Genomic DNA, 24,106 nt, shown 5'->3' with positions numbered 1-24,106 from the left:
TGAAATTCTGAAACAATTCTCTAAGTCACAAAACTAACCGACACCTGTACAGCTCCACGAATGGAATGCTTACACAGTTCAATACCCAGCTCCCAATACACTAACAGTTGAAAAGGAGAATAACGAGCACTATTTCAAACATTTCACTTGAGAATTTTAAACCGGTGACTGCTACGTTTATCCATTACACGTTTAGCACATTTGTATATACTGACTTTTTTCTCTTGCACGCTTCAACGCCAATTCGCAACAAACAGCGTGAAACAGAAGCTAAGCAATGATTTTACATCAGTGTTTAGAGGTTTGAAAACCACAAGAATGACCTCCAGCAGCTTCTTGCCGCTGTGTCTCCCTCAGCAGGCCCACACACAGCCCGAGAAAGGCCTCACTCTCCCCACCCCCAGGCCACTCACTCCAAGTTCCGGGACCAGTTCTTGCTCCACTCGGCCTCTTATCAACAGCGCCCGGTTCTCCCCGAACTGAGCCCGAATCAGTGCCGGTCTCAGAGCCCCCCTCTGTGTCCAAGACTCACATCTCGATGCGCTGCATTGTGAAAATTGATTTCAATGATATACATTTGGAAAAAAGTTTATGTGTTGATGTTCTGACAGCCTATGGGATTATGCGGGAAGGCGTTGATTCTTCTCCACAACTGGGAAAATAGTGAAACCCAGCAAGGATATAAGAGGCCAGACAATGGCTTTGTTCGTTCTAAACATTGGAAATCAAATGGTCCCAGGGTTGATGTTTGATCAGTACTGAATTATTTGACCTATGAATTAAAATAGTAGAGTGCATCAGTGGATGCACACAGATCTTTCATTTCACAGATCAGACTGGGAGAGTGATTGTGCATGTGTTGAGTAGGGAGAATATGCATTGGAAGTTTTTTCCTTTGTATGGGAAATTATGAGGTGGGTGTATTACTTGGACAAGTTGTGGGGGGTGGGGATGATCTCTTTATGTAAATCTGTATGGTTATGTTCCTATAAACTGCAGATCTTTATAGATAAAAGCAAATGTTTGTCGGTGGGAAGTACTATGTATTGGGGATATTGGGAAAATGACCAGATTAATTGTTATGAGAATGTTTTTAGCCGGTTATATATTGGCCAGGACACTGGAGAATCTCTTCTTCCTGACAATGACCTGCAAACTTTTACTTACTCTGGGTACAGATTGCACTTTGATTTGTCACAAGTAGAGTACGAACCTAGTGCTCAAATTTCTGGAGTGTTGCATGAAACCACATTGTTAGAGATGAGAGTGCTGCCACTGGGCCATATATAACTTCTACAATGGAGAAATTGCAAGAATGAATTAATGATTTGTATGAAGGTAGTGGAGGATGAATATTTCTGTGGATTAAGGATGTGAAGAGGGCAACCAAATATCACAAGCCTGGCAAACCCATCTTTCTTTGCAAAATGTACCAACATGAATCAAGTTTGTCAAATCCTTGAATGATTGCAATGAAAAACATTGTAAAATATGGATCAAGTCAGTAATTAAAGCTCTGCCTGTCAGTATTTTTAAACATGCCTATTTTTAACAATTAGATAATGCATTGAACAATTCCATTATTGTGCAGTGTGAACTCTGGGACCTCTTGTTTCTTTAATGAACAGGTGAAATGAGTGCAGATTCTCTTGAGGTGTCAAAGTCTTCTTGCCGTAAGTACAATCACAGCCTTAAACTGGAAGGCATTAAGTTTCTTTTAAAGAAAAGCAATTGGAAGAATGTCGAGCATTTATGCTGTAAAGTCCTGCGGCACAAAAACACAATTATTGATCCCTCAGCTCTGCTGGTTTACCTGTCAATGTACGTAGTGCTGAATGGCCTTACTTCCACTCCTATGTCTTATGGTCTTAGGCACATGTGACTACAATAAATCACATCAAACAAGAAATCAAGTCTAAGAGGGGGTGGTGAACTGCTTTCTTGAATTGCTGCAGTCAACATGCTAAAGGTTGATCCACAATGCCCTTAGAGTCGTAGAGTTATACAGTATGTAAACAAACCCTTTGGCCTCACTCATCCATGCCAAGCAGACATGCAAAACTGAACGAGTCCCTTTTGCCAGCATTTGGGCAATATCTCTCTAATTCATTCCTTTCAAGTACCCATCTACTTGCCTTTTAAATGTTGTAATTGGACCTGCCTCTGGCAGCTCATTCTCTATACACATCACCCTCTGTGTGAAAAAATTGTTTCTCAGGTACCTTTTAAATCTTTTCACTCTCACTTTTAACCTCTGCCTCCTTAGACTCCCCTGCCCTATTAAAAAAAGACCTGGGCTATTCACCCTATCGATATCCCTTATGATTTTATAAATCTCTATTAGGTCACCCTTCAGCCTCTGATGCTCCAAGGAAGGAAGCCACAGCCTATTTAACCTGTCCCACTTGGTCAAATCCTCAGGTTGGCTAATATGGTGGCATCATTTAAGGAAAAGCCTGGGAACTATAGACCGGTGAGCCTGATGTCACTGGTGGAAAAGTTGTTGCAGGTGATTCTTAGGAATCTGATTTACATGCATTTGGAAAGGCCAGGACTGATTCATGATGGTCAACATGGCTTTGTGTATGGGAAATCGTGCCTCATTAACTTAATTGAGTTTTTTGAAGAAATGACAAAGAAGGCAGAGCAGTAGACATTGTCTGTATGGACTTCAGGTCTTAAGGAAAGAATTCTACAATTTTGATCCAGTGATAGAATGGCAATATATTTCCAAGTCAAGATGGTGAGAGGCTTGGAGATAAAGGTGCTGGTGGTGGTATGCCCAAGTATCTGCAGTCCTTTTCCTTCGAGGTGGAGGTGGTATTCCATCACACTCCTAACTTGTGCCTTGTTTATGATGGACAGGCTTTGAGGACTCAGGTGGTGAGTTACGCACTATTGTATTCATAGCCTCTGAACTGACCTAGTAGCCACTGTGATCATGTGGTGAGTCCAGTTGAGTTTCTGGTCAATGAAAACTTTAAGGACGTTGATAGGTGGGGGATTCAGTGATGATAGCACCATTGAATGACAAGGGAAAAGCCAGATTGTCTCTTATTTGAGATGGTCTTGTCTGGTATTTGTGTGGCTCAAACGTTACTTGCACTTGTCAGATAAAGCCCGAGTATTGTTGAGATCTTGTAGTGTTTGAACATGGACCGCTTCAGTTTCTGAGAGGTCGTATATGGTACTGAATATTGTTCGCTGATGGTTGCACAGTCCTACTCCTGACCTTGTGATGAAGCGAAGATCATTGGTGAAACAGTTAAAGATGATTGTGCCTGAGACACTACCCTGAGGAACTCCTGTGAAATGTACTGGAGTTGAGATGACTGACCTCTACAACCGTAACCATTTTTCTCTGTGCTAGGTATAACTCCAACTAGAAGACAGTTTGGTCACTGATGCCCATTGATTCCAGTTTTGCTGGGGATCCTTGATGTAAATGTCTGTCAAATGCAGTATTGATCTTAAGGGCTGTCACTATTAACTCACCTTTGAATTCAGCACTTCTGTCCAGATTTTAACTGGCCACAATGAGGTCAGAAGCTCTGTGGCCCAGCAGAGCCCAAACAGGCTATTACCGAGCAAGAGCTGCTTGATGGCTCTGTTGATACCTTCCGCGCATTACTGACAATCAAGAGTGAACTGTTGGGGCAGTAATTGTCTGGGTTGGATTTGTTATTTTTTTCTGTGCAGTTCATAACCAGGGAGTTTTCCACACTGTTAGGAATTTGGAGGCGAGATGATAACTTAGTAGCATTATCACTGGACTCTTAATTCAGAGATCCAGGTATGACACCTCTTTTTGATATGCCCAGTGCTGCTCCTGGCATGGCCCCCTACACTCTCCACTGAACTAGGGCTGGTTCCCTGATTTGATCATAATGGTTGAGTGGAGGGTATACCAGGCCATGAGATTGCAGGTTGTGCTGGAGAACAGTGCTGCTCATGATGGTGCACAGCACATCATGGGCCCCAATCTTGAGTTCCTAGACCTGTTTGAAGTCTGTCCCATATAGCACCGTGGAAGGGCCACACAACACAGTGGAGAACATTCTCAATGTGAAGGCACGCCTTTGTCTCCACAAAACTGTGCGGAGGTCATTCTTACCAATAGTGTCATTGATGTGCCTGCAACTGGCAGATTGGTCAAGATGAGGTCAAGTATGTGTTTTTCCTGTGTTGTGTGTCTCCCCTCTGGTCTGTTCACTGTCCATCCACTATGTTAACAGCACAAGTCAGGAGTGTGATGGAACAGGCTCCACATGCTTGACTGAATTCAGCTTGAACAACTCTGTAACCATTTGATACCATACAGGAAAAGCCAAGCTCACTTCATTCACATTGACCAACTTGCACAATCATTCCTGTCACCATCAACACACAGTAGCAACAGATTATACAATCTACAAAATGAATTGCAGCATCATACCTCTGTTCCTTCAATAGTACCCTGTAAACCTGTTACTTCTACCACCTGCAAGGACAAGAGCAGTAGATGACTGTGAAAACCACAAACTGCAAATACACCTCCAAGTCAGATACAGTCTTGACCTAGAAATATACTGCTGTTCCTTCGCAGTTGCTGGTCCTTAGAAATCCCTTCTTAAGTGCTATATTGGTAATCAGGAAGTCAGGTATCCACCATGCCTTTGGCAGTGGGGGATGAGCTTGCAACATCAATTTCCCATGAACAAATAGAAAAATTTAAGAATAGAAGTTCCTTATGCTGTTTAATATAATACCAAAGCCCGTGAATGGACTGGATTTATCTGAGCCTACAATGATGGAGAGAAATGGATTTAGCAGCTTGTAACTGAGGACTGAAATTCCCTAAGTCTTCCCAATTTTTAATTGGTGAGAATTGGGGGTCAACAACGTGCTTCTACCAGACGGAATGTTGCAAGGGCATCTTTTGTTGCAAAAAGCATGTCACATTTCAATTGCCTGCTATTTTAAAAGATTGCACTATCAACTCTACCTGTTCTATTTATTGCCTCAGAACACCATTAGAGATATATTGCAACAGCACGAATGTAAGATTAGGTGCTAAAAACAGTAATAGCAACTTTTGAGGCTGCTTTACCATTAAAAAAAACACTGATCTGTGAACCTTTTTATTTCCACCTCACCTTCTGTACTCTTTTCATGTACCTTAATTCAAATACAACCTCAAACCCTAGTTTTATGGACCCAGACTCCCTTGGAAAATTTTAAGAATGTAGCTGAGACCCTAACTTTTCTTATTTTAAAGCCAAAATAAATGTGCAATGTAAACACAATCTATTCAAACACTATAATTAAAGTTAAAAAAAATTAGAATAACCTAACTCTGTTGGATATAATAATTGATACAATAACTATTACTTATTAAGTGTTCCAATCTGGTAACTTCTCATAGACACATCCTAGGAAGAGAACGGCCAGCTTTTGGCTGAAATCGAGCGGGGGAATATTAGCTTCTACTTCTTCAAACTCAGAATGCTGAAAGCTAACTAAAAATCCTTGATCTGTGAGAGCTTCACTATACCCACTTGTATTGTTCCAACGTTAATTTAAAAAACCCAAGTCTCTCAAGTTGTTGTCTTCTCATAGATGACTCGCTACCTGTCCCCCAATCTGTCTCTAAAAGAAGTCAGGATAAATCACATCTCTGAAAGCCATAGCATCATCACGCTTTCCCCCTTAAAAGAATCCCATTAACATACAATACATATATATAACATTTTTTTACATGCTTAGAGTCATTCTCTACAACAGTCTATTTCAATCCATTTTTTTCCTGCTGCTGAATGCTTTTCTTCATCAAAGTCATGACAGAGCATTGGCAATTTTGATTTCTCATCCTGCAACATGTATAATTGTAAATCTGAATGGTTACAATGATAAGCTCCATCTGAACAGCCTGTACTTTTTGACTTTAAATTCCAGATGGTTTAGAAATAGTTTATAATTGCAGCCATTCAATTATAATCAGCATATAAAATTATCTCAGACACACTACTGGCAATATAAATGTTGAAATATTGTAACCCCAATTCCAAGCTCAAGGCTTCCTTCTCAATCGTGGAATATTTCTATTGATGATCATTCAATTTTCTGGAAAAAAACACCAGTAGGTCTTTCTATCATCTCGTTGTCTTCTTGTAGGAGTACAGTGCCTGCATCCACATCACTTGCGCGGATAGCTGTATTGAATGGTTTTGTGTAATTAGGTGTGATTAACACTGGGGCAGTGGTTAACACAGCTTTCAGGCTGTCAAATGCCTTCTGACTGTCCTCTGTCCACTGAAATTTTCTGCACTTCAATCAGTCAGTAGAGCAATCACACTGCAAAATTCTGTACAAACTTCTGATGAAAACTACTCAATCCCAGGAATTGTCATACTTCCCTCTTTGTCAATGGTATGGGAAATTCCCCAATAACCTTTGTTTTCACATTCCATGGGGCCATCTGTCCATGTCCGGTAATGTGGCCCAGGAGTGTGACTTGGGCTTTTGCAAACTCAGTCTTAGCTTGATCACCAAGCCTGTCTCTCAAAGCCAATCTAGCAATTTCGATGAATACTGCAAATGTTTCTTCCATATGTGACTAAAAATCACCAGGTCATTGATATACAGCACACAATTATGTAATCCAGAAATGACTTTATTGGCTCGTTTTAAAAATGTGGCTGCTACATTTTTCAGACCAAATGGCATGACTTTAAACAGTACATTCCATGAAAGCTGAAATTATCTGCACTCCTTTGGATAAAGGGACCTACCAATAACCTCTGGAACTATGTGTTGCTTGCCCCACCGTCTAAAAGCGATCTTCCAAACGTGTAATAGGCTATGAATCAATCTTTGTAACTGCATTGATTTTGTGGTAGTCCACACATAATTGTTGGGCACTACCTTGTCTGGCACCATTAGCATGGGTGAGTTCCAGTCACTGCAGTTCACTTTGATTATGTTGTCGTTGAGCATAAGTTCAATCTCTTTTTGAACCTGTGCCAACTTTATAGGTTTAATTCCACAAGGATATTGCTTAATTGGAACACCCATTCCTATATTTACATCGTGTGTAATTAAATTAAGAGTTCCCAGCACATTCCCACATATCTCCTCATGTGATTGTAATAATTCTTTCAGGTCATTTTGATTTTCCTCTGGAAGGTAACTCAATAATTTATCCCAATTTTTGAGAACTTCTCATTGCCCAATTTAATTTGAGGAAAGTCCAAAGAAAGAGTCCAAAGAAAATTACAGCACAGGAACAGGCCCTTCAGCCCTCCAAGCTTGCGTCGATCAAGATCCTCTGTCTAACCTGTCATCTATTTTCTAAGCGTCTGTGTCCATTTGTTCCCTGCCCATCCATGTACCTGTCCAAATATATCTTAAAAGATGCTAACGTGTCTGTGTCTACCACCTCCGCTGGCAACGCGTTCCAGGCACCCACCACCCTCTGTGTAAAGAACTTTCCACGCATATCTCCCTTAAACTTTCCTCCTTTCACTTTGAACTCATGACCCCTAGTAATTGAGTCCCCCACACTGGGAAAAAGCTTTTTGCTGTCCACCCTGTCTATACCCCTCATGATTTTGTAGACCTCAATCAGGTCCCCCCTCAATCTCCGTCTTTCTGATGAAAATAATCCTAATCTACTCAACCTCTCGTCATAGCTAGCACCATCCATACCAGGCAACATTCTGGTGAACTTCCTCTGCGCCCTCTCCAAAGCATCCACATCCTTTTTGTAATGTGGCGACCAGAACTGTACACAGTACTCCAAATCTGGCTGAACCAAAGTCCTATACAAATGCAACATGACCAGCCAACTCTTGTTCTCAATACCCTGTCCAATGAAGGAAAGCATGCCATATGCCTTCTTGACCACCCTATTGACCTGCGTTGTCACCTTCAGGGAACAATGGACCTGAACACCCAGATCTCTCTGTTCAGAGTTAATTGAACTTGGCTCCTCACTCTGTTGTAACCAGTAACACATTCTGCTTTTGCTTTCCTTCCCTGTCAGAACAACATTTGAGCATATTCACATGGCACATTCCATGAAATGTCTTTCTATCTGACATTGTTATCAGATAATTCACCTTAGTTGATTTCCTTTTAATTCAATAAGGCCAGTAAATCTTCCTTTTAAAAGTTCATCTACCACTGGAAATAATACAAGCATTTTAACTCCATTAACAAAATTGGGAATTTTTGATTTCTTGTCTGCTTCCTGTTTCATCACATGCTGTGCTACTTTTAAAATCTGTTTAGCCAACTCACCACTCTATTTAATCTTTCCCTAAAAGATGATACATAGTCCAAATGTGTTATGTCTGAACTCTGACTCTCCAATTTCTCCTTAATTAAGTTCAGTGGTCCTATTTAGATTTTTAGAATTAGTATTAGCTTTATTGTCACATGTACTTGAATTAGTCCAGTGAAAAGTGTACAAAATGCTGCTTACAGTGTCATCTTCAGTACAAAGGTCCCAACGTACAGTTTTTTTAAGTTACAGTTCTTGGAAAATAGAGAAATAAAAAAGTCTGGCATTGTAGAATTTAGGAATAAATTATAAAATGGAGAAAAAGTTCAGAACAATGGTCTTCTGACCAAGTCCATTCAGGTACCTAGCCTCTAATCCACACCGGACCTTGACTCCAGTCCACACCCTGGTTTCACCTCAGGGATCATGAGGCCTGGTGGTTGTTCTATAATCATCATCTTGAAGTCAGATGCTCACATTAAGGCCATGCCAGACAGAGACCACCGTGCTGGGCCAGGAGGCTGTGACTCTTGGCCAAGAGGATGTCTTGTTGGGTCTGTGCTGAGGCCATGAGACCCAAGGCTCTGAGTTCTGAGGCCAGGAGTTCTGGGGCTGAGAGGTCCAAAAGCCATGAGGTCTGAGGCTGGGAGGTCGGAGGTCGGGAGAGAGAAGAGGAGGAAAAGAAACAAAAAGAGAAAAAACAAAAGAGAGTGAATAGACTGAGTGAATGAGCTCTACTGAACTGCCCTACTTCACTGCCATTTTGGATTGGAAGCTTCTGACCTCATGTCCAAAACTAATTCAAATGGACTAAATTTGGTAGATTCAATTGGCGCATCCCTAATTTCAAAACATATAAATGGAATTTCTTCATTCTAATCCTGTGGATAGCCTTGAATATAAACTGCAACATAGTCTTTAAAGTTTGATGCTACTGTTCTAATGCTCCCTGTGATTCTGAGTGGTATGCAGTGGATTTGAATTGTTTTATTCCTAAGCTGCCTGTAATTTCTAAGAATATTTTGATGTAAGATTTGACCCTTCTGATCTCTGAGTAATCTGTATGTTGTAAAAAAAACCCGAGTGACTCTTGTACAATCTGCCACGATACTGCGTAATGGAATGGCCTCTGGAAATCTAGTGGACACATCTGTTAAGGCCAACAAACACTGATTCACACATTTTGTTTTAGGTAGGGCTCTTGCGTAATCAAATAAGACCCTTATAAAAGGTTCCTCAAATGTGAGAGTGGGTATTAAGGTACTTTTATCACTGCCCAAAGTTCTGGATGTGAGTTTGCTCACTGAGCTGGAAGGTTAGTTTTCAGACATTTCGTCACCATTCTAGGTAACATCATCAGTGAGCCTCCGACGAAATAGCCCACAAACGCACCAACACACTAAAACAGAAGCTAATGAACTTAAAAGACCCTAAACAGAAAACAAACAATACGAACGTCATCTACAAAATACCTTGCAAGAACTGTGACAAACACTACATTGGACAAACTGGCAGAAAGCTAGCCACCAGGATACATGAACATCAACTAGCCACAAAACGACCTAACCCACCATCACTAGTATCCTTACATACAGATAAGGAAGGACACCACTTTGATTGGGACAACACATCCATCCTAGGACAAGCCAAACAGAGACATGCACGAGAATTCCTAGAAGCATGGCATTCCAACCGGAACTCCATCAACAAACACATTGATTTGGAGCCAATCTACCACCCCCTGAGAAAAAGAACAGGAAATGACATCACCAATGCAGGAAATGACATCACCAACCCAAGGAAACCTAACCAGATAAATAGAAAGCGGGACATAACACCAGCGCTTTGTCGGAGGCTCACTGATGATGTTACCTAGAATGGTGACGAAACGCCTGAAAACGAACCTTGCAGCTCAGTGAGCAAACTCACATCCAGAACCTCAACCTGAGCTACAAATCTTCTCAAAACCCGCTACTGGCCAAAGTTTTCCAATTACCTGAAACGTATGAGATATCTTGCAAAATTCAACCACATCCTTATGCAATCCAGGACAAAAGAAATGTGTTTGGAATTTGGCTTGAGTTTTCCTTACTCCCAAATGACCTCCTAGTGATAATTAATGGTTACCCACAAAACCTCCTTTCTATTGGTAATACAACTTAATGAGCTCCTGCCCATTTCTCATCCACCTGAATATGTATTGGTCTCCTGTTCCTCATCAAAACATCATGTTTAAGATAGCAACATTCTGGGACACACTCAGATTTTTCTTTGGAGTAGGCTGTTTGATACAATTGCTTTTTTTTACCTTTCTGTTGCAATTCAATTAATTACTCTGAACTAAAACCATTCACTTTGTCTTCCACCTGTTCATGTTTTTTTCTCAAACATAGCCCCTGACAACTGAACTTCAATTTTCTTATCTTTATTCTTTGATTTCTCCATCTACTTCAACCTGTGGCTCTGTGACCTTGTTATCATATAGTCAGGAAAAATTCCAGGATATACTTCCTATAATACCTCAGTTGCCTGATTTTTCATTAGCCTTTCAGCCACAATAGGCATCACTGCAACTTGTATTTCAGCAACAAAAACAAAGTTGCTGGAAAAGCTGAGGAAGGTCACCGGACCAGTAACATTAACTCCTATGTTTTCATTCACAGATGCTGCCAGACCTGCTGAGCTTTTCCAGGAACTTTGTTTTTGTTCCTGATAGCATCCACAGTTCTTTCGGTTTTTACTTGTGATCCAGCTGTATCATTACCAAGAATAAATTGTGTTCCTGGAACCTAGAGTTTCTCCAGTACTCATACTGTCAATTCTCAACTTTTCATTGGACTGTCTAACCTCACTTTATAGAATAGAGCACTATTCCTTTTTCTTACCACCTGAGGACTTATCTTTTCCTCAATTGCTACCCCTCACAAAGTGAAATTGATGTGAGAAGCCAAACACTGATTTATGAACCAATTCTTAATCATCAGCCATTTCCGCTGCTAAACCTGTAGTTTGAACCCTCTGCTCTTCCACATGAGTTCTGATTTTTTTCAGGAAGGAAATTTTTGAATTCTCCAAAATAATTGATTCTCTGAGTGTTAATGTATTTGATATGCTTTCAATACCCATACTGACCTATCAAAGTTACTTGTTTTAATCCTTTCAAAATCAATGTACATTTGACCAGGGTCACTCCTTAGATTTCTGAAATGTCTATATGCTTCTGGTGTTCATCCATAGGCACTTAAGATGTCTTTCTTCATCTCTTCATACTCCCCAGGTACCTCCTCTTATAATGATGCAATACCTTGCTATCTGTACCTACTAACTTTGTTTGGATCAACAATACCTATGTGGTCGCTGCCCATTTCATTTGTTTAGCCACTTTCTCAAATGAAATGAAAAAGGCTCCTACGTCCTTCTTGTCAAACCTAGGCAACACTTGAACATACTTAAACAGATCTCCCACCTAGCCTTTGGCTACAATTGGTTTGTTTTCCACCACTATCCTCCTCACTAAGCTTACCATCTACCTTCACCTCTGCCCTTCTAAGTTGTTTTTCCTGTCTAACTGCCAACTTCTGATGTTCAAACTTTCTTCCTGCTTTTCTTCAGGAAGAGCTATTCTTTCTTTGTCTTTTTCTTTTGCTGGGGCAATTTTTTTTCTTTTGCCTCTAATTTAATTTGCATCATTTGTAATTGAATTTTAGCCATTTTTAAAGATTCTGATGGCATTTCTGGCAGTCATAAATGTTGAGCTATTGCGGCAATTACCTCCCCTTTTTGCATGGACAGAGACAGCTGTGGGTCTGTCAATTGCAAAAGCTTTGCCTTGCTCACTTTCTGTGAAACTCCCAAAATGACCAGGAACCTCTTAGTGACTGCAAAAACACTTACCACGCAAGGCACACCATATTTACATCAACAGAGTTCAACACCTGAAACAAAAGACACTAACACTTGTCACTCAGAGATAGGAAGAACTGCCGACGCTGGAGCCAGAGATAAGTGTGGAGCTGGAGGAACACGACAGGCCAGTCAGCATCAGAGGAGCAGAGAAGTTGACGTTTTGGGTCGGGAGCCTTCTTCAAAAATCTTTGAGCCCAGTAATCCAGTACCCAACCTGGATTTAGAGATTTTGATTCAGAAAAGAGCCTGCAATTTGCTATGGACCAGAAGGAATATTGAAGAAACACCTTGTGTTGCAAAAAACATGTTCTATTTCACTTGCCAGCTATTTTAAAAGAGATAACAAGGTGTGGAGCTGGGTGAACACAGCAGGCCAAGCAGTATCTTTGGAGCAGGAAAGCTGACGTTTCGGGCCTAGACCCTTTTCTGATGAAGGGTCTAGGCCTGAAGTGTCAGCTTTCCTGCTCCTAAGATGCTGCTTGGCCTGCTGTGTTCATCCAGCTCCATACCTTGATATCTCGGATTCTCTAGCATCTGCAGTTCCTATTATCTCTGAAGCTATTTTAAAAGGGTGTGTTATCAGCTCTACTCATTGTGTTTATTGCCTCAGTGCGTCATAGGAGGTGTATTGCAACTGTATTATTGTTAGGCTAGGTCTTAAAAAAATATAATAGCAACTTTTGAGGCTGCTTTACCATTCAAAAAACAATGGCCAATCTTCTACCTGCACCGCATCTTCTGTACTCTTCTCATGTTTGGTAATTCAATGACTACCCCAAACCATATTGTTATAGACCAGATCCACCTCAAAAAAATTTAAGAATGTTGCTGATACCATAACTTTTCTTATTTTAAAGGCAAATGTAAAGCGCTATGTTTCAGATGCAGTTGCATTGGTCAAACTACTTGACATGAAGTAAAACACAATCTATTCAAACACTGCAGTTAAAATACAAATAAAAACTTAGAATAAGGTAACTATTGGAATCTTAACAGAATAATAGATACAGTAGCTATTACTAATTGACTGTTCCAATACAGTAACATACCGTAAACACACCCTTTGGCAAAAACGCAAATTCAGAAAACAGATTTTGTCTAACTTTTAATCCACCAGTTTAGGAAGAGAACCCTCAACTTTTGGTTGTAATTGAGAGAGAAAAATACCTTCCACTTCTTCAAGTGCTCAACAGAAAATGCTGAAAGCTAACTAAAAGTCCTTGCTCTGTGAGAGCTTGACCGCACCCATTCAATTGCTTCAACTTTTAAAAAAACCAAGGCCTCACAAGTTTATTTATCTTCTCGTGGACTACTCGTTAGCTGTCCCTTCAATCTCTTTCTCTAAGAAACCAGGACAAAACACATCTCTTACAGCCACAGCATTGTCACATTATCTATATCTTGATTACATTCAACTTCTGATCATCCATAGATCTGTGGTAGATAACTTTATCAACCCATGACTGTTCAAGTGAATAAATTTGTTCTCATCTCAGTCATAAATGGGTAACTGTTTATCTGTGTTACTGTTACTGTGACTCCTATGTCTAGGGTCTCCAGGCAAGTGAAAGGTTTTCTTTGCATTTACTGTTGTTAAGTCTGTTAAATATTTTATGTAGAGTCATGCAGCACGGAATCAGACCCTTTGTACGACCTCACCCATGCCAGCCAGGTTTCCTTAGCCCCAATTTCCTGTTTTTCGCCCATAGCTGTCAAAACCTTTCCTATCCATGTATCTGTCTAAATATTTTTTGAATGTTGTAGTTGTATCCACCTCTACCGCCTCCTCTAGAGGCTCATTCCATATGTATGAAGATGTTGCCCTTCAGTTCCCTTTTAAGTCTTTCCACTTTCACCTTAAACCTATGCCCACTCGTTTTGGCCTTATCTACTCTGGAGAAATGACCTTGGCAATCCACCTTACATATGACCGTCATATTTTTATAAACCTCCATAAGGTCTCTCCTCAGCCTCCCATTCTCGAAGGAAAACAATCCCAGCTTACATAGCCTCTCTTCATAACTCAAAACATCCAGTCTGAGTAATATCGTTGTAAATCTCTTTTGCACCCTTTCTTTAACAGGGGATTAGAATTCTATGCAGTGCTCCAAATGTGGCCTAACCAATGTCTTGTGCAGCTCCAGCATTATGTTTCAGCTTCTGTACTCAGTGCTCTGATTAATGAAGGCAAATGCCTTCTTCACCACCCTCTCCATTGGTGATGCCACTTTCAAGGAACTATATATCAGCACCCTGAAATCTTTCTGTTCAACAACACACCCCAGGGCCCTAACATAAAATGTGTGAGTTGTACCCTCGTTTGTCTTACAACAAAATGCAACACCTCACATTTATCTGAATTCAACTCCACTTGCCATTCCTTGGCCCACTGGCCCAGATGATAAATTCCTGTTGTACTCTTAGAAAACTTTTCTCATTGTACACTATACCACAAAATTCGGTGTCGTCCACAAACTTACTAACCACACCTTCTATGTTTTCATCTAAATCGTTTATATAAATGATGAACAACAGTATACGCAGCACTGATTCTTGTGGGTTATGCCTGAAAGAAAAAGAAAACAAATCATAAATGTCTGCCCTTCCTTTACCCACAGTTGTAGATTTTAAGAAGGCAAAGGATTTAAGTTTATGCTCTTGACTTCCCACACTTAGCTCAACCCCAAGCATATTCATTCTCTGCTGTTCACACTCTTATGTTTCAATTAGATCTTCTAAACTACATTTAAAAAGCCTGTAGAAATACCACGTCACAAGATTTTCAACAGGACCTTTTATTACGAGATTACAAATTAAACCTATGGCAAATCTAAAATGTTTGTTTAAAAGCCTGCAATAAATCCAACTTCCAGACTCCCTTTGACATAGAGATTGAGTGTTAGAGAGTGGATGAAGTAATGTAATAAGTAAATATAATAGGGTATTTTAGGAAAGAATATATCCATCTTTGGAAGTTTAGAGATGGGTTGTTGCTCTGTTTTTAATGCTGAAATGGAATTATATTATCTTCATAGCCTTTATTAGAAACTGTTCAATAAAGGTAATTGAATAGAGAATGAGCTACAAATCCAAATTTAGTCTGTCCATATTATCGGCTGTATTACTCAGATATTGCACAGCTAATTGTATTGAATACTTTGATTTATTTTGTGAACACTGGGATTTTCTTTCTTCAATAACAGCAAGAAGCATGACTGCAGACTCACTTGAAATGAGTTACGACTCATTGGAACCATGGTATCTTAGTCGTAAGTGCAATTATAAAGTTTGACATTGAAATTCATTTTGACTCTGATATAATATTGGAAGGCATTTGGGTATTACTGTTCTGACAATCTTTGGGATTACTCGGGAAGGCACAGATTTTCATCCACAACTGAGGGAATGGTGAAACCCAACAAGGGTACAAGGAGTGATAATGTGAACTGCAGATGCTGGAGAATCCAAGATAATAAAATGTGACGCTGGATGAACACCGCAGGCCCAGCAGCATCTCAGGAGCATAAAAGCTGATGTTTCGGGCCTAGACCCTTCATCAGAGAGGGGGATGGGGTGAGGGTTCTGGAATAAATAGGGAGAGAGGGGGAGGTGGACCGAAGATGGAGAGAAAAGAAGATAGGTGGAGAGGAGAGTATAGGTGGGGAGGTAGGGAGGGGATAGGTCAGTCCAGGGAAGATGGACACGTCAAGGAGGTGGGATGAGGTTGGTAGGTAGGAGGTGTGGCTTGGGGTGGGAGGAAGGGATGGGTGGGAAGAAGAACAGGTTAGGGAGGCAGAGACAGGTTGGACTGGTTTTTGGATGCAGTGGGTGGAGGGGAAGAGCTGGGCTGGTTGTGTGGTGCAGTGGGGGGAGGGTACGAACTGGGCTGGTTTTGGGATGCGGTGGGGGAAGGGGAGATTTTGAAGCTGGTGAAGTCCACATTGCCGAGGCCAGACGCCAACTCTCCGACACCACCTCCTATCGCCCCCTCGATCATGACCCCACACCCGAGCACCAAACGATCATCTCCAACACCATTCATCACCTCATCACCTCAGGGGACCTCCCACCCACAGCCTTCAACCTCATTGTTCCCCAACCCCGCACGGCCCGTTTCTATCTCCTTCCCAAAATCCACAAACCTGCCTGCCCTGGTCGACCCATCGTCTCAGCCTGCTCCTGCCCCACCGAACTCATCTCCACCTATCTGGACTCCATTTTCTCTCCTTTGGTCCAGGTACTCCCTACCTACGTCTGTGATACCACCCACGCCCTCCACCTCCTCCAGGGCTTCCAATTCCCTGGCCCCCAACACCTCATTTTCACCATGGACATCCAGTCCCTATACACCTGCATTCCGCATGGAGATGGCCTCAAGGCCCTCCGCTTCTTCCTGTCCCGCAGGCCCGACCAGTCCCCCTCCACCGACACCCTCATCTGCCCAGCCGAACTCGTCCTGACCCTCAACAACTTCTCTTTCGATTCCTCCCACTTCCTACAGACTAAGGGGGTGGCCATGGGCACCCGCATGGGCCCCAGCTATGCCTGCCTCTTTGTAGGTTACATGGAACAGTCCCTCTTCCGTACCTACACAGGCCCCAAACCCCACCTCTTCCTCCGTTACATTGATGACTGTATCGGCACCACCTCTTGCTCCCCAGAGGAGCTCGAACAGTTCATCCACTTCACCAACACCCTCCACCCCAACCTTCAGTTCACCTGGGCCATGTCCAGCACATCCCTCACCTTCCTGGATCTCTCAGTCTCCATCTCAGGCAACCAGCTTGTAACTGATGTCCATTTCAAGCCTACCGACTCCCACAGCTACCTAGAATACACCTTCTCCCACCCACACTCCTGCAAAAATTCCATCCCCTATTCCCAATTCCTCTGCCTCCGCCGCATCTGCTCCCACGATGAGGCATTCCACTCCCACACATCCCAGATGTCCAAGTTCTTCAAGGACCGCAACTTTCCCCCCTCAGTGGTCGAGAACATCCTTGACCGCGTCTCCCGCATTTCCCACAACACATCCCTCACACCCCGCCCCCGCCACAACCGCCCCAAGAGGATCCCCCTCGTTCTCACACACCACCCGACCAACCTCCGGATACAACGCATCATCCTCCGACACTTCCACCATCTACAATCTGACCCCACTACCCAAGACAGTTTTCCATCCCCACCCCTGTCTGCTTTCCAGAGAGGCCACTCTCTCCGTGACTCCCTTGTTCGCTCCACACTGCCCTCCAACCCCACCACACCCGGCACCTTCCCCTGCAACCGCAGGAAATGCTACACTTGCCCACACACCTCCTCCCTCACCCCTATCCCAGGCCCCACGATTACTTTCCACATTAAGCAGAGGTTCACCTGCACATCTTCCAATGTGGTATACTGCATCCACTGTACCCAGTGTGGCTTCCTCTACATTGGGGAAACCAAGCGGAGGCTTGGGGACCGCTTTGCAGAACACCTCCGCTTGGTTTGCAATAAACAACTGCACCTCCCAGTCGCAAACCATTTCCACTCCCCCTCCCATTCTTTAGATGACATGTCCATCATGGGCCTCCTGCATTGCCACAATGATGCCACCCGAAGGCTGCAGGAACAGCAACTCATATTCCGCTTGGGAACGCTGCAGCCCAATGGTATCAATGTGGACTTCACCAGCTTCAAAATCTCCCCTTCCCCCACCGCATCCCAAAACCAGCCCAGTTCGTCCCCTCCCCCCATTGCACCACACAACCAGCCCAGCTCTTCCCCTCCACCCACTGCATCCCAAAACCAGTCCAACCTGTCTCTGCCTCCCTAACCTGTTCTTCCTCTCACCCATCCCTTCCTCCCACCCCAAGCCGCACCTCCATCTCCTACCTACTAACCTTATCCCACCTCCTTGACGTGTCTGTCTTCCCTGGACTGACCTATCCCCTCCCTACCTCCCCACCTATACTCTCCTCTCCACCTATCTTCTTTCCATCTTCGGTTGGCCTCCCCCTCTCTCCCTATTTATTCCAGAACCCTCACCCCATCCCCCTCTCTGATGAAGGGTCTAGGCCCGAAACGTCAGCTTTTATGCTCCTGAGATGCTGCTGGGCCTGCGGTGTTCATCCAGCCTCACATTTTATTATCAAGGGTACAAGGAGGCCAGGGAATGGCTTAGATAATTTTCAACAGTGAAAAGCAAATGGTCCCAGTATTGATATTTGGTCAGCGCACCGTTATTCTGTGGATTAAAATAGTAGAGTGTCTTAGTGGATGGAAAGGAACAGCATCTCTAAGTATGGGTTTCAAGGCAGATAGATCTTTCACGTCACAGATCAGACTGGGAGACTAATTGTGTCCATGCATTGAATGGGGAGTACATATGTAGGAAGTCTCTCTATGTGTAGGAAATTATGAGGTGAGTGTATTGCTTTGAAAAGTTGTAAAGGCAGTTGGCCTCTTTCTGTAAAGCTGTATGTTGTGTTCCTATAAATTGTCGGTCTGCATGGATGAATGCAATGTCTTGAGATGAGGGAGAAGTATGCAATGGAACCATTGAGAAACTGACCAGATTAATTGTGATGGGAATGTTATGTCTTGGCCGAGACACTGGAGAATCATTTCTTCCTCATTATGATTTGCAATCTTGTACTATCCTTTAAGAATACAGATTGCATTTTGATTTATTCTCAGTAGAATGCAAACCTAATGCTCAAATTTCTGGAGTGTGACAGGTAGCTACATCCTTCTGGACTCAGAGGTAGAAGTGCAACAACTGGACCACAGATGATTTCTACATTGAGGGAATTGTGAGACTGAATAGAGAGAGATATTAGCTTTGTATGAAAGTTGAGGGTGGATGAATATTTCTGAGGATTAAGTGTGTGAAGTGGGTAATCTAATTTAACAAACATGGCAAACCTATCTTTCCTTGAAAAATATATGAATGTGATTCAACTGCTTTCACCTGTTTATGATATTCTTGAATAGATACAGTGACAAACATTGTCGAATAGGGAGCAATCAGTCATCTTTCAGTATTACAAAGCATAACTATATTTTTTAACAATTAGTTAAAGCATCGAACAGTTTCATTATTGTGCAGTGTGAACACTGGGACCTTCTTTCTCTAATGAGCAGGTGACATGAGTGCAGATTCTCTTGAGGCATCAAAGTCTTCTTGTCGTAAGTACAATCAAAGATAGCCTTAAATTGGAAGGCATTAGTATTTAATTCATGAAAAGCAATTGGTAGGATGTTGAGCATTTATGATGTAAAATCCTGCGGGACTGAATAGCAACAATTGATTCCTCAGTTCTGCTCATTTGACCTGTCAAGGTATGTAAAGGCCAGAATACCAGTTGGTCAATGCTAAATCATAAGGCCTGGAGCATGCAATTCCCTGAACCAACTCCTCCATTGAATTTACATCATGGCTTACTGCTGAACTTTAATATCAACAACTCATTCTCACCTTGGGGTTTGATTCATTTCATAGTCACAATGGACTAGTATAGTCTTGCGTGTGCATATTGATTGAGCATTATTAACCTTTAGATTCCAGGATGGCCTTCTCTCTAGAGATAATAAGAACTGCAGATGCTGGAGAATCCGAGACAACAAGCTGTAAAGCTGGATGTACACAGCAGGCCAAGCAGCATCATAGGAGCAGGAAGGCAAATGTTTCAGGCCTAGACCCTTCATCAGAAAGGGGGAAGTGGAAGGGGGTTCTGAAATAAATGGGAGGGGGGGGGGCGGGACGTGTAGAAGATCAATAGTGGAGAAGATAGGTGGAGAAGAGACAGACAAGTCAAAAAGGCGGGGATAGAACCAGTAAAGATGAGTGGAGGTGGGTAGGTAGGGAGGAGATAGGTCAGTCCAAGGAGGATGGACAGGTCAAGGGGACAGGATGAGGTTAGTAGGTAGGAAATGGGGGTGCGGCTTGTGGTGGGAGGAGGGGATAGGTGAGAAGAAGAGCAGGTTTGGGAGGTGGGGACAAGCTGGGCTGGTTTTGGGATGCAGTGGGGGGAGGGGAGATTTTGAAGCTTGTGAAATCCACATTGTTACCATTAGGGTGCAGGGTTCCTAAGGGGAATATGAGTTGCTGTTCCTGCAATCTTTGGGTATCAGTGTGGCACTGCAGGAGGCCCAGGATAGACATGTTGTCTGAGGAATGGGAAGGGGAGTTGAAATGGTTCGCGACTGGGTGGTGCAGTTGCTTTTGCGAACTGAGCTTCAGTGTTCTGCAAAGCGGTCCTCAAGCCTCCACTTGGTTTCCCTGATGTAGAGGAGGCCACAATTTGTACAGCGGATGCAGGTGAACATCTGCTTGATGTGGAAAGTCTTCTTGGGGCCTGGGATGGGGGTGAGGGAGGAGGTGTGGGGGCAGGTGTAGCACTTCCTGCAGTTGGAGGGAAAAGTGCTGGGTGTGGTGGGGCTGGAGGGGAGTGTGGAGTGGACAAGGGAGCCACGGAGCGAGTGGTCCCTCCAGAAGGCAGTTAAGGGTGGGGACGGAAAAATGTCTTTGGTGGTGGGGTCAGATTGCAGATGGCAGCAGTGTCAGAAGACTTTCCACATCAAGCAGATGTGGGGTTGCTATTGACCAAAAACTGTACTGAACAAGCCACACATATAAATTCTGTTGTTACAAGAGTGGGTCAGAGGCTAGAGGTTCTTGTTTATATTTCATTCAGGGGTCTTGTCGTTGCTGACTGCCGAGTATTTATTGCCTGTTTGTTACAACAACAAAAACAAAGTTGCCTGAAAAGCTCAGCAGGTCTGCAGCATCTGTGAAGGAGAAAACAGAGTTAACGTTTCGGGTCCAGCAACCCTTCCTCCGTTTCTTGTTCCTCCATACACGGACCCTTCCTCTGTATTACCTGTTTGTTGTTGTCCTTGAGAATGTGCTAATGAGCTTCTTTTCTGAACTGCTGCAGCCCACATGCTGTAGGTTAATTGACAATGCTCTTAAAGTCATACAGCACAGAAAAAGGCCTTTCAGTCCAACGCATTCATGCTGACCAATTATCCAAAATTGATCTTGTCCCATTTGCCACATTTGGTCCATATTCCTCTAAATCATTCCTATTCATGTACCTTCCAGGTGCCTTTGAAATGTTGTAATTATACTGCCTCCATTGCTTCCTCTGGCAGCTTATTCTACATACACACAATCCTCTGTGTCAAAACATTGCCCATCAGGTTCCTTTTTAAATCTTTTCCCTCTCACCTTAAACCTTTGCCCTTTAACTTTTGAAATCCCCTACCCTGGGAAAAAGGCCTTGACTATTCACCCTAGATATGCCCCTCATGATTTTATAAACCTCAACAAGGTCACCCTTAGCCTCTGATGCTCCAGGGGAAATAAAAAGCCCAGCCTGTTCAGCCTCTCCCTATATCTTAAACTGTCGACTGGAGATTTGATAATGTGGTGCCATTATTTTAAAAAGATGGTAAAGAAAAGCCGCGGAACTATAAACTTGTGAGCCTCATGTCAGTGTTGGGTAATTGTTGGAGGGGGTTCTCAGGGATATAATTTACATGCATTTGGAATGGCAAGGCCTGACTAGGAGTAGTCAACATGTGCTTTGGAAATTGTGCCTCACTAACTTGATTGAGTCTTTTCACAAAGTGACAAAGAATCTTGAAGACAGAGTGGGAGATGTTTTCTATATGGCCTTCAGCCATCAGGGAGGAAATTACAGAATGGCAATATATTTTCAAGTCAACATGATGAGTGGTTTTGGAGGGGAATTTGCAGGTGATAGTATTCACATGTATCATCCATCCTTGTCCTTCAAGATGGAAGTGGCCGTGGTTCTGGAGAGTACCATCTAAGGATTTTTGGTGAATTTTTACAGTGCATCTTATGAGTAGTACACACTGTTTCTACTGAGCCCTAGTGGTGGAGGGATTGGATTCTTCTGGCTGTGATGTCAATCAAGAAAGCTGTTTTGTCTTGGGTGGTGGTGGTGATGGTGACAAGCTTCTTTACTGTTGTTGGAAGTGTACCTATTTAGGAAGCGGGGTGTATTCCATCACACTCCTAACTAGTGCCTTATAAATAGTGGACAGGCTTTGTGGAGTCAGGTGGTGAGTTACTTGCTGCAGCATTGTAGCCACTGTGTTTGGGTGGCAAGTCCAGTTGTGTTTCTGGTCAATCGCAACCTTAAGAATGTTGATAGTAGGGGATTCAGTGATAGTAACGCCATTGGATATCAAGGGATGGAAGCCTGATTGTCTCTCATTGAGATGATCATTGTGTCGCATTTGTATGGCATGAATGTTACTTGGCCACTTGTCAGCCCAAGCCTGGAAGTTGTCAAGATTTTGATGCATTTGAAATGGACCACTTCAGAATCTGAGACAAAGAAGATGTGGAAGCGTTGGAAAAGGTGCAGAGGAGATTTACCAGGATGTTGCCTGGAATGGAGGGAAGATCTTATGAGGAAAGGTTAAGAGAACTCAGGCTTTTTTCTTTAGAATAACGAAGGATGAGATGTGACTTGATAGAGGTGTACAAAATGATCAGAGGTTTAGATAGAGTGGACAGCCAGAGACTTTTTCCTAGGGTGGAAATAGCTATTATGAGAGGGCATAATTTTAAAGTGAGTGGAGATAGGTATAGGGGAGATGTCAGAGGTAGGTTCTTTACTCAGAGAGTAGTAGGGGCTCGGAATGCATTGCCGGAGAGGGTAATGGATAGGCCTTGTTAGGGAGATTTAAGCGACTATTAGATAGGCATATGGATGATAGTATAAGGTCGGGGTTGAGGTTAGATAGACCTTAGGTTTAGGGTAAATATTCGGCACAACATTGTGGTCCAAAGGGCCTGTACTGTGCTGTACTGTTTTATGTTCTATATGTTCTATGTCGCGTATGGTGCTGAACATGGTGCAATCATCAGTGAGCATCTGCACATCTGACCTTATGATGTAGGGAAGGTCACTGACAAAGCGTCTGAAGATGGTGTTCCTGGAGCACTGGACTTACTGAGGAACTCCTGCTGAGATGTCCTGGAGCTGAGGTGACTGACCTCAACAAGCATAACCATCTTTCTATTTGCCCAATATGACTCCAACCAGTGGAGAGTTTACTCACTGATGCCCATTGATTTCAGTTTTGCTGGGGCTTCTTGATGCAACATTCAATTCAACAATGCAGCATTAATGTCAAGGGCTGCCACTCTCATCACACCTCTTTAATTCAATGTTTTTGTCTAAATTTTGAACTAAGGTTGTAATGAGGTCAGAAGCTGAGTGGCCCTGGAGCTTGAACAGAGTGTAATGAGCTGGTTGTTGCTGAGTGGATACTACTTGCTTGATAGCACTGTTGATGACACTTTCTATCACTTGACTGACAATTGCAAGTAGACTGTTGGGGCATTAATTGGCCAGGTTGGATTTATAGACAGTAGACAATAGACAATAGGTACTGGAGTAGGCCATTTGGCCCTTCAAGCTAGCATCACCATTCATTATGATCATGGTTGATCATCCACAATCAGTATCCTGTTCCTGCCTTATCCCCATAACCCTTGATTCCACTATCTTTAAGAGCTCTATCCATCTCTTTCTTGAAAGTATCCAGAGAGTTGGCCTCCACTGCCTTCTGGGGCAGAGCATTCCATATATCTACCACTCTCTGGGTGAAGAAGTTTCTCCTCAACTCTGTTCTAGATGGTCTACCCCTTATTTTTAAACTGTGTCCTCTGTTTCTGGACTCACCCATCAGCGGAAACATGCTTCACGTCTCCAGAGCGTCCAATCCCTTAATAAGCTTATACATCTCAATCGGATCCCCTATCATCCTTCTAAACTCAAGTGTATACAAGCCCAAGATAATAAAGTGTGAAGCTGGATGAACACAGCAGGCCAAGCAGCATCTCAGGAGCACAAAAGCTGACTTTCAGGCCTAGACCCACAAGCCCAGTTGCTCCAATCTTTCAACATA

The sequence above is a fragment of the Stegostoma tigrinum genome, chromosome 2 (assembly GCF_030684315.1).
Source record: "Stegostoma tigrinum isolate sSteTig4 chromosome 2, sSteTig4.hap1, whole genome shotgun sequence".
Lineage (NCBI taxonomy): Eukaryota > Metazoa > Chordata > Chondrichthyes > Orectolobiformes > Stegostomatidae > Stegostoma > Stegostoma tigrinum.
This window is presented reverse-complemented; position numbering follows the sequence as displayed.